The sequence below is a fragment of the Myotis daubentonii genome, chromosome 2 (genome assembly GCF_963259705.1).
Source record: "Myotis daubentonii chromosome 2, mMyoDau2.1, whole genome shotgun sequence".
NCBI lineage: Eukaryota > Metazoa > Chordata > Mammalia > Chiroptera > Vespertilionidae > Myotis > Myotis daubentonii.
This window is the reverse complement of record NC_081841.1, coordinates 85,012,557-85,032,046: the sequence shown is the minus strand read 5'-3', so window position 1 is coordinate 85,032,046 and position 19,490 is coordinate 85,012,557. Positions and strand designations below refer to the sequence as shown.

At 36.7% G+C, this 19,490-nt stretch overlaps 1 pseudogene; it reads right to left on the bottom strand.

Annotated features, from left to right (window-relative positions):
• Positions 1-965: 965 nt before the first annotated feature.
• Positions 966-19,490, bottom strand: part of LOC132226600 (phosphatidylinositol 3-kinase regulatory subunit beta-like) — a 93,094-nt pseudogene continuing 74,569 nt past the window's right edge.

Genomic DNA, 19,490 nt, shown 5'->3' with positions numbered 1-19,490 from the left:
TTTTAGAATCGCATTATTCATCATGACTAATGTGAGTAATAATATTACTCGAGTGATGCCCAACTCTGGCTGTTGCGAGAGACAGATATATGAATGATGCAATTTTTTGTCTCTGTCGATGTGTGTCACCTAAAATGACTTCGTGTGTCACCTCTTACACTCATGTCATAGGTTCGCCATCACTGTGCTAAACTTTCCCAAGTGACTGATGAAAAGCCGATCTCAAAAGTATTGGGGATTGATGGAGAACAACTTCAGAAAAACATAATGGATGATTTGAACAAAAGCACTCTATCTAGAAAATCCAGAATTGCTCCAATAAGAAATTATGGGACAGAAGCGGTAAAATCCAAGAGGAAAAGGAGGAGAAACAAAAGCTGGAGCAGGGGAACACACAAATGGTGCAGGTTCTGAAAGATAGAGGCAGTCAATCAATGTCAGTGGCTGGAAACCTGATGCTGACTATCCCCCAAGCCTGACAACCTTGGAGATCACGTGGATGACAAGAACGTGGAATTCCCACAAAAGAGGGAAGCAGAAAATAAGGATCAATTTGTCCACGTGTTGGAACTTGATCTCAAGGATCTCCCTCATGATCAAGCTGAGGTCAAGGTGTCCTTTCAAAGTGCTGACAGGAAAATCAGGAATACACCAGACAAGTGTGGGAGCAAAAGCAAAGGAATGAAGAGCTTTCAGCAGAAATAATGAGTATGCAAACTGAGAAAGCATCTTTGCAGTGTGAAAATTCAAACTTAAAAGATGAGATTCAACGGCTGTAGCTGAAGCTTCATTTCCCTCCTGATATATATGAGGATCCTGTAAAACAACTCCAGAAAATACTGTTTGAGGAGGAAATGTGCAGTTTCGAAATGGAGAAAAAATTTTGCAACATCTGGAAAAACATGAACTCCAACTATCAGTTTCTGAACATGTATAAGAATATGGTCCAAGACATGAACTAGGAACTACGAAGAAGCACTTTCTGCTATGAAGATGAGATTTGATTCCATCAGAAAAGATCTGAAGAAGCCTGGAGGGCAGCCAAGTTCACTGAGAGCAAGTTTGAGAATCTAAGGAGAGGAAATGATCACCAATGGGCAAATGGTGGAGGTCAGGTCCATGTCCAAGTTCTAGCCTTTCCCAGGCGGCCCTTTTGCTCCTGGTGCTCTACCTGCAGCCCACAGAGGCCCTGAAGTGCCAGGCTGTTCCCCAGATCATTGGGTCCCCAGAAGAAACGTCACAAAGTAAGAACTCGAGAATCCAGGGTCATCTGCAGGTTTGACTCAGCAACCACAGCAGCTGGCTCCGTGATACCCACAATCAGGGCACAACATCTGCCTGTGTTTCTGTTTGTTATTCTGATTAATCTCATTTTAGTTTAGCTGCTCTTACTAAATTGATGCCACATTTACCCTTAGTACTAGTACTGCACAGCATTATAACGTTACAGTAGTATTATTTAAATATAGATTAGTTAATATAATTCTAGAAAGATTGTATTTTGATTTACATGATCACTATTTCCTAAACTGTCCTCTAAGTTTGACATGGACGTTTCAACCAAGACCACGATTGTATGATATGGCTATTATTGCAAATCTATAGAAGTAACAGTATACACCTGAACAAATTTTGGTTGGCTTTAAAACAATGCAAAATAAACGCAAAACTTTAACAGGACAACACCTCATTCAAACATAGTATTTTCATTACTTTAGTCCTAAATTCGTAGTTTAGTCCTAACTCATAGGTTACTTTAGTCCTAAATTCATAGATTACAAATCTTTAGATTTCTTTCCTGCTTTATAGTTTCTTCTTATTTTTTGTCTAAAATACTGTTTATTGTTTAGCATCTCTAAATTTTATCCAGTCAAAATAAAAAAGGTTTCTCTTGATGGCAAACACACATAAACTGGTTCTCATTCTCTCTTTCTCACACACACACACGCACACACACACACTGAAGATACAAGGTCCTCTTAGTTGTTTTGAATCTGAAGAAAATATAAAAATGTTTTGCAAATATTGTTGCAAATTTTAATGTTTTAAATAAATATTTCTTTATGTCTTTTCATGACTCACTAGTTCATTTCATATTAGCACTAAAAATAATATATTGTCAGGATGTGCCACAATTTATTTCTTCAGCTATTAAAGGAAATTTTGGTTGCTACTAAATTTTGGCAATTATGAATGAAGCTGCTATAAACATCTACGTACAGCTTTTTGTGTGAACATAAGTTTTCAAATAATTTGCATAAATACAAAGGAGTACTGTTTCTGGATTGTTTGGTAAGAATATGTTTAGTTTTGTAAAAATATACCAAACTGTCTGTATGGTTTATATACATACATATATACATCAGAATATATAAATATCAGAATATATATATGTATATATATATCAGAATATATGTATGAAATATGTCTAATATAAAGGTCATTGGCCCATTTTTAATTTGTTTGTTTTCTTATTGTTGAGGTCAAGAGTTCTTTGTATATTTTAGAAGAGTCTTTTTTTTTTCATTTTCTTGTAATTTTTAATTTGTGTTTTTAAAGTTTGGTGAGCCCTTTCTACTATTGCTTTACATAAGTCTGATTGGCCTTCATAAGAACCAATCAATGACGTGGCTGGAGGACACGTTCTACCCGGGACTCTCAGTGGGTTGTATGGAATGACAGGCCCCAGGAAAATGCCAATGTCCTAGGGATCTTCCCCTGTTGGGGTCCAGCCTCAGCAGGTCCAGGGGTTCCGAAAGGTGTGGACGGAGTCGGTGAAGAATGAAGACATGGAGACAGGGTTCAGTTGATCAGCATAGCCAGGTTCTCTTAGAAGAGTCTTTTATCTTTTACAAGTATGTTCTCGTCTCTGGTTTGTCTTCTCATTTTCTTGACATCTTTTACAAAGCAAAAGTTTTACATTTTAATGAAGCCTAACATATCAATTCTTTTTTTTTTTTATGAATCATACCTTTGGTGTTATATTTACAAAGTCATCACCATAATCAGTATCATCTAGGTTTTTGTCAGTGTCGTCTTCTACTGGTTTTATAGTTTTGCATTATACTCATACAGAGTATTTTCATTGCTCTAAAAATCTGTGCTTCATCTACTCATCTCTCCCTGTATGCTACCGCCCCCTCAGCCTCACCCTGGCAACCACTGATCTATATACTGTCTCCTTGATTTTGCCTTCAGAAACCTGTCCTGACAGCATGCTCTTCTTTTTCCTCATTTATATTACCTCTTCTTTTCAAATACACAGATTCCACACAGATAGCTTCAGTAACAAGAGTTCCAATTACTCGACTTTCAAAAATATAAATAAAGTGTCTAGCATTATATTTCAGTACAACCTGAACACAGGAAATTTAATTCAGAGGAATCATCACCATCTTTAAGTCTCTGAACCTAAGAAGGAAATCATAGTCTAAAAAGAGTTGTATATGCTTTCATAACTTTATTTTTGAAAAGGGAGATGCTTATTTTAAATAACCAATACTTAACATGCATTGTTTAGTTCATAGTAGAATAGACCACACAAAAATGTAATTTAAAAAAAAATTACTACTTACCTCTCCCAAATAGCACATACTCCAATTCTTCTCAGAGTTCAGGGAATGTATATAAACAAATATTGCAACACCAACTGTCAACTTCTGCCTGTTCTCAAATTATTCTCCTTTGTCTGAAGCCATAGATTCTGAAAGAAAAGCCAAGAAGGTGAGTGTAATGAGAATAAATGCCAGTCGTTACCAGCAGGGCCTCCAGACCGAGCTTTGCAGTTTGTGCACTGCACAGAGCAGCCCGTCCCTGGAGTTGAGAGGCTAAAATCCAGTTTACACTTTGCTTTTTAAAGAGTTGGATCCCCTGAAGCAAGAGACATCTTTCTCGGATTTGTTCACACATCCTATCAGTACCACACAGAGGGATGCCATGTAGACTGGTGGTGGCCTTGATACCTACTTCTCAGAAAAAAGTCCCGACAGCACAAGGATGTACCACCTGTGTGCAGAATGGTCTGTTTTTCTTTTTCCCAAAACCTGCTTCTCTGTCTTTTCTTTTTGATTCCTTATTACACAATCCATTTTCCTAAGAATTGTGCATATATTTTCTTTTTAAAATTTCTAAAAACAACCTTTCAAAAAAGGTACAGTTACTTACATTTTATAGAGAGAATATTGAGTTTAACTTGCCAAACATTGAATGGGCAGCAGAAACAGCTCTTAAGTCCATATCTCTGAAGTCAGAGCTCATTTTCTTGTCAATATGCACTTTAATATTTATGTGACCGGTTTCTTTTTTCTTTTTTTAAAATCATCACCAGAGGATATTTTTCCATTGATTTTTAGAGATAGTGTAAGAGAGGGGGGAAGACAGAGCGAAATATTGATGTGAAAGAAATACATTGATTGGTTGCCTCCTGAACGCCCCTGACCAAATTTCCCAGCTGAGGAGAAGACTGCAACTGAAGTATGTGCCCTTAACGGGAATTGAACCCAGGACCTTTTGGTCCACAGGCCGGTGTCAAACCGGCTAGGGCTATGTGATCAGTTTCTTACCATAGATATATGCCTGTTATTGATGAACTACTTAAAATATTTCCTTTAAAATATATAATATAGCCACTGAAGTTTCACAATAACAGTGTTGAGCCGAAACCATAGATAACACCTTAATCCCACAGATGAGGACTGAAGCCCAGAAAGTCTGATGCCTTGACCTTGGCAGCAGCCTTTAATTTGTAAGAGCAGATTTTTATCTTCAGATTCCTGTTATCTTGCTCTGTCCCTCTTTACTACATATACTCTGTTGAATATATTTTATTTTTATATCAGAATCAAAACACCTTTAATAATTTTCACTTCTACCAAGATGGTATAAACTGGAATCCAATTTAACCTCCTCCTTGAAACAATTGAAAAACTGGACCAAATATACAATAATAATGATTTTAAGAGAGTTAATATTTTAAAATATTGTCTTTTCACTATGAACATGGCAAATCTCTCAATTTATCTCAATCTCCTCTAATGTCTCTTAGCCATATTTCACAGTTTTCACATACACATCTTACAGATCTTTGATCTGATTCATGCCTAAATATTTAATATTTTGATGATACTGTTTATCATATTTTTGTTAATTTCAAGTGTTAATTGTTCATTGATTTTGAATTATAAAAACTTGTTAAATTCAGGAGTTGTAGTAGCTTTTTGGTTGATTCTCTCAGATTTCTATAAGGCAGATCATTTGATTTGTTAGTAAAGATAATTTCACTTATTTCTCTCTAATCTGGGTGCTTTTTATTTCTCTTTATACATGTCTGCGCTGGGTATCACATCCAGTAAAATGCTGGATAGAAGTTCTGAGGACAGACATCCTTGTCTTATTGCTGATCTTGGGTAGAATTTTTAATCTTTCACCATTAAACATGGTATTAATTATCTGTAGATTACTTATGAACACCCTTTTCTGCTTTAACATAGCGTGACTACTAATACAGTGGAATTCTGACTGATAACAGATATTATTTAAAGAAAACAAGTACAGCCCTAACCAGTTTGGCTCAGTGGATAGAGCATTGGCCTGCAGACTCAAGGGTCCCAGGTTCGATTCCGGTCAAGGGCATGTACCTTGGTTGCGGGCACATCCCCAGTGGGGAGTGTGCAGGAGACAGATGATTGATGTTTCTCTCTCATCAATGTTTCACACTCTCTATCCCTCTCCCTTCCTCTCTGTAAAAAATCAATAAAATATATTTTAAAAAAAGAAAACAAGTACATTTTTGTGTGAAATTAAAAGTGCTTCCCATCATACCAGTGCACATACAAACCCATCCTCTCTCCTGCTCTGTTATCTTGTCTGCTAGGACTGCCATCACAAGCTAGCGTAAGATTGGGTAGATTAAACAGTGGAAATTTCTTTCTCACAGTCCTGGAAGCTGGAAGTCTGAGTTCAATGTGTAGAGAAGTTTATTTCCCTTGAGGCCGCCTCTGTGGCTTGAGGATATCCATCTCTTTGCTGTGTCCACACATGACCTTTTCTCTGTATGCACCCAGCCCTGCTGCCTCTTCCTCATCTTATGAAGACACCAGTCATATTGGATTAGCGCTGCACCCTATGACCTTATTCAACTTTAATTACCTTTGTGAAGGCCTTTTTTTAAAAAATACAGTCACATTGGGAGTCAGGACTTCAATGCAACTTAGTCCATAATAGTCATATTATTCAGTTCTATTTATGTGTCTTAGTGGAATTATTTTTCACTGAAAATTAGCTGACCAACTATCACCTATGCCAACAATTTTAAACATATTTATATAAAATAAATTTACAGTACTATAACTGTGTCTATGGCTATATCATCTATTTTTATCTTAGCAAAACCTTGAAAGTCAAAACACCAGGTGTTGTACCATAGAAGTGGCAAAAGTGTCAATGGCAAGGGTTTTGCATTTAAACAGATCATAATCTTATTTCTGGTTTCACCTTTTCAAAGCACAAGCTCTGATATCAGAAAGGATGGGAGCTTGAATCTTGGCTCTACTAAGCAGCTCTAGGTCTCATTCAAGTTACTTTAACTTGTTCATCCTTATTACCACCACACCAGTAATTCAAGAAATGCTAAAGGACTACTATAAAAAGAAGAAACAGAAAGGGAAGGAGGAACACAGTCATAAAGAATTAAAATGGCAACAAACAAGCACCTATCAATAATAAACTTAAATGTAAATGGATTAAATGCTCCTATCAAAAGGCACAGAGTAGTTGAATGGATAAGAAAACATTGGGTTCATCTTGTTTGGGACTCTGTGTGCTTCTTGGAATTGTGTGACTCTTTTCTTTCCAAAGTCAGGGAGGTTTTCTGTCATTATTTCTTCAAACAGGTTTCTATTCCTTGCTCAGCTTCCTCTACTTCTGGCACTCCTATTACGTGGGTGATGTTTTGTTTCATGTTGTCCCAGAGCTTGCTTAGACTCTCCTCCTGCTTTTTATTTTTTTCAGTTGCTGCTCTGCTTGGATATTGTTGTTTTTTTTTTGTCATATCTTCGAACTTGCTGATTCAGACCTCAACTTCTAGTCTACTGTTGAAACCTTCCATTGATTTCTTTATTGTAGCTATGTCATTTTCATTTCATGATTCTTAAACATGTGGGTGAATTTCACATCCAGGCATTTGAGCATCCTTTTCTGTTCTGTCTGCTAATTCTGGGCTTCCTGTTAGGTACCTAGGTGCTAACCATTGTCAGGTGCTGTCTTCTGGGTTTTAGCACCCTGCTTGATGGTCCAAGCTATCCAGGTCATCTGCTTATGTCAGTCTCTGCAGGCCTTGGCTGCAAGCAGATGGGGCCAATCTGCCCTCTTTGCCTGTCTGCCAGCTGTCAGTCTTAATCACTTAAGCGTCTGTTTCTGACAGGGCTTTAGGCAGCGTTTGTGCAGTTTCACTTTTAGGGAATAGGGTTGGTGTTTTTTGCGGGTTTTTTTCCTGACCCAGAACTACTCCTCAGCAAGTGGCCCAAAATATTACTCTAGCCATGGTTGGTCAGAGATCATTGTATGGATACCAATGGGCTTGGCTATCAACCTGGAGTTTTTATCAGTCTGGTGCCAGAATAGGGGGTGGGCTGGCCCCTCTTCTGATCCAGTTACTGAGGGGTCTTTGAGCTTTTCTGTCCTTTGTATAGCTCAAACTGCAATCAGGGTGTATTACCTGTCTTAAGGCTACTGGGAGGGGCTAGCTCCTCTGGGGAGAAATGGCCATTTAGGTTTGGAAGCTTAAGAATGTCCCAATGCAGAATCCTGGCCAAGTCTCCCTGTCTTGCTTCCCTCCCCAGCCTCTCCTCAGGCATCTCAAGTCTGTGCCTTTCTCCTTGCACCAAAGTCTAAGGTGAGTGTTTGCAATTGAGAAGTCCTTTGTTCTGGGTTTAGAGATTAAAAGCAAATACAAAACCAGACCAAAACAACAACGAAACTGTGGGTTTCTCTCCCCCAGCGTTGCCTTGCTTGGGGCGCCTTTTGGGCTGTGGTTTTAGGCCCAGATTCCCTGGTTGCCAGCAGCCCTGCGGCCTTTCCTTTTCACAGTTGGGTGTTATGCCTGTTACCAAGGGGTGTGGCTTTGGTGCAATGCTGCTTCCTCCTCACCCTCTCTGGGGCGGGGGCCGGGGGGCCGGCTGGCTGGTTGTCTCTCTCAAGCTCACATCCCCTTTCCTACCATTCTCCAGGCGTCCTCTACCTTTCCTTGTAAATTGTCTCCTCAGCTGTGTCTAATTTAATTCCAGGTGGATGTTCTCTGATTTAATTGTCTTTCCAGTCAGGCCCAGGGACCAGGTGCACAACACCTCTGCCTATTTGGCCACCATTTCTTTGTAAACTTCAGTAATTAGTTTCTAAATGCCTGATGTAACAAACTTTTCCAGACTATAGATAATTGGAACATTTCTTCTAGCTTTGAAATAACTGTATACGTATATGAGATTTTCCCACCTTGAGAGTGCTGAAAAACAAAATTCAAGTTAATTTGAAAATCTAATTTGGTTTATTAAACAATTTATGAGTAGGGCCACATCCCATCTAGCATCTAGAAGGGCACTCCAAGGTGCTATACAAGTGAAAGTTTTTTATAGGAAGAAGGTTGGAACAAGGGAACTATTAGCAAAATAAAAGAAAGGATTATTTTTAGACTGGGATATCTTATTTTGGAGTAAAGATATTTATAATGCAGATTTCTTCTTTCTAGTAGGGGAGATGAAGAAGGCTCACTCAATTAATTACTAGTGCTTGATCAGAAACTTTCAGACTGGTTGTTAAAGATTATATTTCTGGCAGAGGTTCAAATAATAATTAGGTCAGGTATTAAATTGGGTTTGGTATTATGGGACTTAGCACAAATGATGTCATTTTGGGCCTGTGGTTTTCTCTTTAATCAGAGCTGCTATAAGAGCTGCTAGAATAGTTGCATTCTAAAATATCAGAGGCTAACCACAATTGAAGTTTATTTTTTAATCATGTAAGTCCAGACAGGTGGATGTAATAGATAGACGGTCCTTTTGCAAGATGTGGAGAAACCCTAGCTCCTTCCTCGTTGTGTTCTTCCCATATTTAAAATGTGGATCCCATTGCTCCCCTGAATGAAGACAGCATAGAGGAACAGTCCAGAGGATCATGTATAAAAGAGTTTTAAGGGTCTGGTCTAAATGTGGGAGGAGGGTTGCATTATTCTTGCCCCATAAGCTATAAGTTAGCAACATTATCACAACCGCTTGCTAAGGATAAAGAAAAATGCAATGCAGTTCTGTGTACAGGAAAGATAAAACAAGATTGAAAATACAAAAGGAGACTGCTATAAATGGTAATATTTGGCTGGAATGAAAAAATGTTCTAAATATATAAACAGGAGACAATGATAACTTGGAAAAATAAGTTATTCATGGTAACTTGCATTGGTTCCTGCATTAAAAGTAAGAATGAATGTAAAAAAAAAAAGGTAAAGTTAATAAAAATTCATAGAAATATTATAGGAAACAGTGCTTTTTATTACAGCCCTTTTGATAAAATGAAGAAAATAATTATACGATGATATTGAAAATAATGACAAGTATTAGGCCATTTTCTAACACCTTTATAAATTTTTTCCTCAGTTAATCCTCTCAATAACTCATGAAATACGATCTAATGGTAGTAATGTTTAGTCAAATTGTTACGTGAGAGCCACCCACTGGAGTCAAAGGGGACTCAGCTCTCCCCTTCTCAGCTCTTATCAGCGCAGGAGAAGGATTTCAGACCAGTGACAGATAGAAATGTTGAAGTAAAGCAAGCATATTTATTAAGGAAGCAAAGCAAGTGGATTTATTAAGAATACACTTGGCATAAAGCACAAGCTGGCAACTCAGCTAGTCTAAGTGCCCCACCAGGTGGAGGTTCAAGGGTTTTATACAGTTTTCCCCTATAGATTTCAAAATCCCCCTTTTACATTATTGCAGCTTTCCCCTTAATTTTTGAGAACATCTGGTGATTTTTACCTTGGCAAATCCCAAGACTGATGACTTCTTTGTTCAGTGGGAGAGATAGACGCCCCCTTTTCCCTTTTCCCTTTCTCCTGCCCTAGCAACTATCTTTCCTACATAACAAAAGAAACTTAGATTTACATAAATTATTTGTTCAGATTTTTACAGCAACGTGGTGGGCACAGATTTGAACGCAAATATTAGGACTCCTGTGTCATTCTCTACACTATAGATACTCTCTTTTATAGTTTAGCATTCTAAACTAATTCCAGGGTTTGTGTCTCATTTAATCTGTTCAAATTTCAGAGCTAATAAAATAAAAATAGCTTATTTTCTATTGGCAGTAGATATTGAAAATAAGATGGCTTGTGTGTCTCTTATATAACAGCTTAAAGAAACAAAGCATAGAACCAGGTGCTTTCTCAGCTTTGTTTGGTTCCCACGTGTATGCAATTTTAAAACATGCCTTAAAAATATGAAGTAGCATTATGAATCCATATTAGTGTCTCCAGCTAGAAACTAGAATTTCCACTGAAATCTTTCAACGAAATGCTGCAACGGGTGGGGGTGAAATAGAGGAAGTTGTATTATACCTGACTGAAAATCGTTGTTATTTGGCCATTCAGAAAGTGGCTAGCTGTAGAACTCTGCTTTCTACTCCTTTGCCACATATCTCAAGCAAACTGCTGCTGTTCATCTGCTGCAGCTCTCCCAAGCCAGACTTCTAGTTGATGGGTACTTCAAATCCTATTTTCACTTTTCAGTGAGCTTCAGAAGAGCATAACCTGATTTGATGTCTCCAATGCCTTTACCAGGTACAATGTTTGGCCCCTTCCTCAGATTCTGAAAGAAGTGAATGCAATTTGGAAAAAAAAAAAAAAAACACAAAAAAACAAAAACAAGTTCCTTAGAAGTGCTTCTCATGCTGGACATAAAAAGTTGGCTAATGTCCATCTCAGTTGGATAAAATTCTACTGTTACTAAATCAACTTAATTGATTATATTCCTTTTATTTTCTTCATCAAATCAACATTGTTTTTCTGCTCAGCATATTGCATAAATAAAAACTTAAAAACCCAAATCAACCCAGTTTTCTAAAAGTCATTCTTTGAAAATCATATATTTTTTTATAGTAAGGTGGCTAAATTGTTATCAGTCACTCGGTTTACATATGCATTTTCTGTGAGAGTGCAGGGTGCCTGTACATGAAAGTGAACTATTTAAATCATTGAAGTGAAAGTTATTTGTCTTTAAAGTAAGCAAAAACCTTCTGACACGATGATTTTTTTTTTCATCCATCACCATAAGATTACTGTGAAGATAAACCTTAGGAGTGAATTTACTTAAGATAATTCCATAATTCCCTACCTTTTATTCTTCAACATAAATGCCCATTTAAAAAAATCAATTTGGAAATTTTAAAGTAATGGTATTAATACTCTTCCTAGGGCTGTGAGCCTAGTCTGACATTGCAGAGTAGAGGATACCATGAAGAATAAGCTTTTCCCAACTAAGGCATTTGACTGTTAGCACAAATATAAATTAAGCTAATTTCATAAAATAAAATGAGATATTATCTTTCTAATTCCCTCAAATAAAAAAGAAATTATATTGGTTAATGACAATATAAGGAGCATAGAAACATTTTTTGAAATGGGACTCTAGAATACATTTTAATGAAGTACACATCAACATTTGGCAAAATTCCACTTTTTGTGAAATGTAATGCAATTACAATATATTATATTGTTACCATGAAATAATATCATTAATTTAATTGTAAAATTCCTTTAAAGATTTAATATTTTAAAATTATTCCCTTATAATTCCTGTACAGAAATACTTATAACAGTAAAATGTGTATATTAATTTGGAATACTGATGTAGAACAATTAAATAAGAATTTGTTTAAATTATTCATTTAACTTGCTACAAAATATAACACAAATCTCTATATTGAAACTTGAAAGCAGCTTGTGTTTTGGATATTACAGATTTGGTAATAATTTTCTTAGATGAGATAGTAGCTTGTAGTGATGCTAATAAATGTCCTTAACCCGCATAGTTAAGTACTTAAGGGTTAAGTGTGTGATATTTCAAACTTACTTTAAAAGTGTTCAGTAAAATTTAAATAGATGGTGGATAGAAAATTAAATCAATGTAGCAAGTATGCAAAATATTGGTAATTTTGCAACTAAGTTGTGAATATGGCATTCCTTTCACATATTTGTCTATTTGAAATTATTAATAAAAATTTTGAAAAATAAAAATATCATAAATCAGAAGAAAAAACCATACATTGCACAATTGTTATATATACAAAATAAACCTTTAGAGTTTGAGGTGAAATATTTTCTCAAATTCTGTTGTAAAAATAGCATAGTAAAATAGGACTATTTTATTTGCTCATCATCGGCAGTGTTCTAACTTAACAACTCTTTTTTAAATGTTATTTTTCAAAATTGTATACACTTTCTGGCCTCTCCACTTGTACACAGTTGCAAGTGTTTTATTTACTGTATATGATTTTAAATACTCAGTGAGTGTATCTATAGGTGTGTGTGTAAATGAACTTTAATTACACCTTTGGGATAATTGTTTAAATGACTAATTCACATTAGGTATTTACTCACCTCTTGAAAGACCACAAATAGTTCATAGGAATACATATTCCAAAAGTGGCTACAGAAAGTTCTTTAGGATATTGCTATATAAATAGAAATTAGCTTAAGAGATAATAGAAATTTTCTTTGTTGAACTGCACTGTATTCATGATATCCTATATACTAAAAGCCGAATATGCAAATCAACCGAACGGTGGAACTACCAGTCACTATGATGCGCACTGACCATCACAGGGAAGATGCTCAATGCAGGAGCTGCCCTCTGGTGGTCAGTGCGCTCCAACAGGGGGAGTGCCACTCCAGCCAGAAGCCGGGCTCACAGAGCAGTAAGGAGCAGTGAGCAGGTGGGCAGTAAGGAGTGAGGGGTCTTGGACTGGAAGCAGGCGCAGGCTGGGCTGAGGGGGAACTCTCCCTACCCCCCAAGCCCCGCATGAATTTCATGCACCTGGCCTTTAGTATAGTTATAATATGTACCAAGCACCATTATCCTTGTATAAACCATGAATGGAGAATATAGATTTACTAGTAAATGGCCCATCTGTCAGCAACCCTCCAAGTACTATCTTGAATCTAGACCTATTCAGTGTACTGTCCTTTCACTTCAGGAAGGTTTGCCTAGGTTGCTCTGAGGTTAGTTGTTCTAGCCAGGAGAACAGTGCTGTCTTTGCCTGGAGAACTGAGACCGCCTTTGCCAATACCTATGAAAACAGACATCTGTTTTTGCCAGCAAAGCATTTTTCCTGGTAATATAAAGCTGTAAACCAGTAATTAGCTTTGGTGTTTGCCTCAGAAAACTCCTACAAATCAGTTCATCAGTGACAACAATCTGCTCACCTAGGCAAACATTTTGCTTATCAAACAAGATTTTACTTATCAAAACTTGCTTCAAGATCCTATCTTCTCTGTGTGTAAGAATCCTCAAATGTTATGCCAAACACTTTGCACAATACCAATCATATCTACACCTTGAAATATCTGCCTCAAAAAACACTTGGACCCAGACCACAAAGCCCTAGAGCAGTGATGGCGAACCTATGACACGCGTGTCAGAGGGGACACGCAAACTCATTTTTTTGGTTGATTTTTCTTTGTTAAATGGCATTTAAATACATAAAATAAATATCAAAAATATAAATCTCTGTTTTACTATGGTTGCAAATATAAAAAAATTTCTATATGTGACACGGCACCAGAGTTACGTTAGGGTTTTTCAAAATACTGGCACGCCGAGCTCAAAAGGTCTGCCATCACTGCCCTATAACCTCCCACCTCTGACTTCCTCCTTTTGAAACTCTTCTGTCAAAATGGCATATTTGCTTCCTGTAGTGATTGCGGCCAGTTTAGCTTTGCTTGCTTTATAAGTATCCAGTGGTATTTCGGGTATTCAACAACCTAAGAATGAATGTTTGATGCATTTGTCAGACTGCCTAAGAGGACAAAGTGCAAGAACTTATTGCCCTTACAAAAAAATATTGTATGACCATTTCTTGTGCCTGCTCGCTAGTCAATGATGGATGTGGTAGAATGTGGCTTGAGACTGGTTTCCATCAGGAACACAACACACTGTTCATTTGTGTGGGAAACATCTGCAGCTACTACATCTAATTTTTACAGGCCAACTATATCCACTAAAAGTTTGGGGGAATAGGAGTTGTCAAATTTTCTTATTTTGCAACAGTAAGGAAATTGACATCGGTGGTACATCACAGATTGCATGTGCTATAATTGAAATGCACATTACCGATATAAAGTCATGGCAAAGAATAACATTGCAACACACTTCAATATATTTCCCTCTGTAAAAAAATAAGTATTTTAGTAAGCAAAAGAAAAGTATTGATAAAATTAATTAACTAAAATCAGAATCCAGGGAACAAGACTAAACTAATAGTTGTAATACTGTATTACCAGAAAGTAACTAGGTCATCAAAGGAACTTAAATATTCTGCATATATTTTCCTGATATGTGACCTCTGAAATATGAGTTAAAGTGAGTTGAGTGTTGCAAAAAAAAATAAAAATTTTAAATAACTTTTTAATCTTTGGGCATATCACAAAGAGTCTTAAATAAGGTAAGATTTTAATAATAGTACACAATACAGCTATCAATGTAATACTTACAAAGTTCTGACTTATTGCTGTAGCCTTTGAGAAAAATTATATAGTAGTTTAAACTTATTTATAGAACTGTTTTCCTTTTTTCTTGGCTTGTTAAATATCTTAGTCTGTGTAACCAAATGGGGTTTTTTTTGAGTATTCATACTAAATTATGAATGATGAACAAAATAAACTGATGAACAAAATAGAAACAGAGATATATAGATAAATGAGACAGACTGACAACTGTCAGAGGTGGAGAGCTGGCAGACTGGATGCAAGAAGGTGAAGAAAATTAAATGACACATAGACACAGACAACAATGTGTTATTAGCCAAAGGGAAAGTGGGAGTGGGGGGTAGGCGGAGGTGGGCAAAGGGGGGGAAAGTAAGAACAGAACAATACCTTGCTTAGGACAATGGGTGCATGATGCAAGGTGCAGCTGATGTTTGGTTGAGTTGGACACTTGAAACCTGTATGGTTTTGTGAACCAATGTGACCTCTTTAAATAATAAAGAAAAAGAATTGGCAAAGAACTTTAATAAACATTTTTCCAAAGGAAAAAAAAAATATATATATATATATATATATATATATATATATATATATATATATATATGCACAAATGACCAATAAGCCCATGAAAACATGCTCAAGATCACTAACCATTAGGGAAATACAAATCAAAACTCAATGAGATACTACTTCACACCCATTAGAATGGCTACTATAAAACAATAACAGCAACAACAGAAAATGAATGTTGGCAAGGATGTGTAGGAACTGGAACGTTTGTGCCATATTGGTGAGAAAGTAAACTGGTACAGCTGCTGTGGGAAAAAGTATTGTGGTTCCTCAAAATATGAAAAATGAAATGACCATTGTAACAGTGGGGACTTGTAACCCACCCCACCATTCTTTTGACATTGTTTCTGTAAATGCTGACGTTGACTAATATGTAGCTTATGTAATATCATGTTTTTATAAGAATCCTAAGAACTAACTTCGGAAGGTACAGACTCCAACCTCAGTCATCCCAGCTCAAGGAAAATCGCTGAACTTTAACAAAGAACTAGGATGTCATAGAACCAGGATGCTAAAGACCAGGGTGATGCATGCCAGGCCACTTGACTAACTTAGACATCCTGATGCACTATGCTGGGCTGCACATAGAGAACTACTTAACTCTGTCCCCTGGACCTCTTTGCTCTGCTTTCCCTCTGCCCCCTTATAAAAACCTCTATCTGCACTGAGAAGGGGAGATGGGGTTTGGACTAGAGCCCTCCATCTTCTCAAGATGCCAGCACTGGGATACGCCTCTTTGCTTTTTTCACCAGGACCTCTCTCATGACTTTGGCTTTCGTGGAGGCAGGCATCGAACCTAGGTTTCAGTTACACCAAGGTGATAAAAAGATAAGGTATGAGTGCTGAAAATCAATTACTACTGGATGGTTTATTTAAACTATTCAACTAAAAAAAGCACTGTGGCCAAGCTGGAGTGGCTTAGTTGGTTGAGCATTGTCCTGTGCAAGTAAGGTTGCTGGTTTGATTCCTGGTCAGGGCAACCCCTGGATTGCAGGTTCAATCTCCAGTCAGGGCATGTACGGAAGGAAACCAACTGATGTTTTTCTCTCACATCGATGTCTGTCTCTCTCTCCCTCTCTCTAAGCATGTCCTTTGGTGAGGATTAAAAAATAATAATAATAAAACATATATAAACACTATGTGCAAGGCACTGTGATGGGCATGAGTGAATTTGTGTGGGTGAGCTATATATAAAATGAACAAAAATAAAGCACTTGAGGCCTTTGAAGCCAGATCTGGGTATCAATTCAGGCGCAGCCTTTTATTATCTGAGTCAATCATGAGAAAATATCTTAAACACTCTAAGCCTTAGTTTTCTTATGTCTCAAAAAAAAAAACTGAGTTACTGATGCTTAGCTCCTATGATTGTGTGAGGATTAAATAAAATAATGTATAGGAAGCACCTTGTATTATATTCCTTACTCTCAGAAGAGTAGGGAATAGACTAGCTAGAGAGAGAGAGGGAAAGTGATAGCTATGGAGCAACCAGAGTTTATGTAGAGGTATAACACATTATTATGGAATATAATGTGTGAAAATGACTCTTCTGGTACTTTATAGGTACGTGTCTTATTGACACATAATGATTTCAGTGCTTCTAGAAGCTAAAAATCACACCAGCAGGTAGGTACTTGCAATGCTCTTGCTTTCAGCAGGGCTCCGTATCACACAATTTTGCACACCTTATACTTACAAATATCATCTTGTCTCTCGGTTGGTAGTAAAGTTTTTTAGATAGTAGAATTAGATTGCCCATTGAAATATAAAGAAGGTAATATACCATGGGTGAGAAGATGTAATTATCATAACTGCTTTTCTATTCACCTTGTCCCTTGAAGTGTAAATTTTAATGAGAAAGAAGCTCTATGGTTTTTTTTTTGTTTGTTTTAATTTTATTTTTTTTCTTACATGACAGAAGGCTGAGCTAGGTTGAACAGATTAGCTTCATCTCAGTTGAGGAGTGAATGTTTTGTTTTAAAGATGCACTGGCTCTAAAGCATCCCCATAATTGCAAAAATTCATTTTGCAGCTGCTGTTACTGCTATTAGCTACTTTATACCCTTTATTTTAAATATAATAGAGGAAAAGGGAAAGTACTATTTTTGTTTTGTTTTGTTTTGTGGTCTATATAATTTCTGGAGAGAAAAATATAGGATACTTCTTGTTCTGAAAAACCATTTGAAACCAAAATTTAGCAAATGAAACTTTGTTAACTCAAGAAAACAATATTTTGTACTTACATTTTATATACTAATTAACTTCTTTAATTTGTAAGTTAAAGTAGAAGCCAGTTATGATATTAGTCAATATAGAGGCAAATTACACCCCTTACAATAAGCCTTAGGTCTTTGGATTACCTTCCCCTACCCAAATGACTTTCTCTCTTCTCACCCATAGAAATCATTCCTGTTCTTCTTCAGAAAACTGATCTCTCAGCTACACATTCAATACCTATCTCTCCTCTTTAATTCCCTTAGCATATTTTCAGATTCTGAATTGCCTGAGATGTATTAAATACCTACTGTGGGCCAAGTTCAAAGTTATTTTCCTGAAAATATTTTAAAAATAAGAGTATGTTATTTGGATTTAATTTTTAGCTCAGCCCATGTGAACCCAAAATGTTGCTGCTTTGTCATTTGTAAAATAAAAAATAGTAATTGCATTCACATGTGGGTTTTGTGTGAAGCTTAATTAAGGTAACACATTAGGATTTAACCAAGCACATAGTGAACATTTAAGAATTTTTAGCTTTTATGAAGATGATTAATATCTAGTATTATTATAATGGAGTCTATGCCCCTACCAAGTATTTGATAAATAATATACTGCTTTGTATTGTTAGGTAATGACACTCTTGAATTTATATTATTTCTGTAATAAAATTATGAACCCCTCAAAATTATGATAATATATCAATTTCTTTCAAGTCAGTTAACTCTATCCAATGATGTACTTTATTCAGAATCAGGAATATAATAAGGACTCACTAAATAATTGCATCAAATTATTTGGGATAGTTATTAATTTAACAAACATTTATTCAAGTCCTCCTATGTGCAAAGAACTGTAGTAGACATGAGCCTTCTTTCCAGGACATTTACAGTTTAATGGAGAATGTAAATCAATGGCTTTTTTTGGGACCGGGATAGAAAAGGTCATTGCTTATGAAATGAATATAGCCCAATAATTTATGACATTTAAAATATACACGTTATGTAGTATACATTTTAAGATTTTTAGGTCATACAGTTTCTGATGGAACTGTTGGCATCTGCACAAACAGCACCAGGCGTTAGACAAGTGGGGTGGGGTCAGACTGGACCTTGGTTTAGCAAGCTTGGTACTTGAGTTTTGGCTAGGAAAAAAATTCAGAACCAAGACTTAAACTATAAGAGAAAGTTTATTTAGATAGTCACAGAAGTAGAAGACGTGAGCAATAGAAGAAACAAGTTACAGAATCAAAAGAAGAGGCCCTTGGAACTTAGGAGGAAGAGAGAAAGATAAGGTAATCTTCCTGGAGGGAAGAAAAGGGGGAGGGAAAAGGCACATACTTCCAGGAGGGAGTGAGAAGCACATCAGGTTGTCCATTCTTTTTTTTAAATATATTTTTATTGTTGATATTATTACAGATATCTCCCATCCCCCCGCTTTCCCTTTCCTTCCAGCCTCAACCCATCCCCCAGGTCTTCACTACCCTGTTGCTTGTGTCTATAGGCTATGCCTATCCTATATAATAAAAGCCTAATATTCAAGTTGTCCCCTCAACCAGGAGTTGGGCCAGGAGTTCGACCAGGGGGCGGATTCTGCTGGCCAACTACCATGGTCCCTCCCCCTGACTGGCCTGGCTTAATCAGCTCTGATCAGAGTGAGCTGCTCAGACCCCACCCACGCATGAATTTGTGCACCGGGCCTCTAGTAAATATATAAGTTCTTTGGATTATCTCTTTTTATCCCCCCCAACCCCACATTAAGGTATGTCAGTCTGTTCCATGCCTCCCTGCTTCGGGTCTTATTTTGTTGGTCAATTCATTTTGTTCATTAGATATCACAAATAAGTGAGATCATGTGATATTTGCTTTCTCAGTTTGGCTTAATTCACTTAGCATAATATTTCCAGGTCCATTCACTAACATCATTAAAATTTCTATACTACACAAAGCAATCTACAGATTTAACA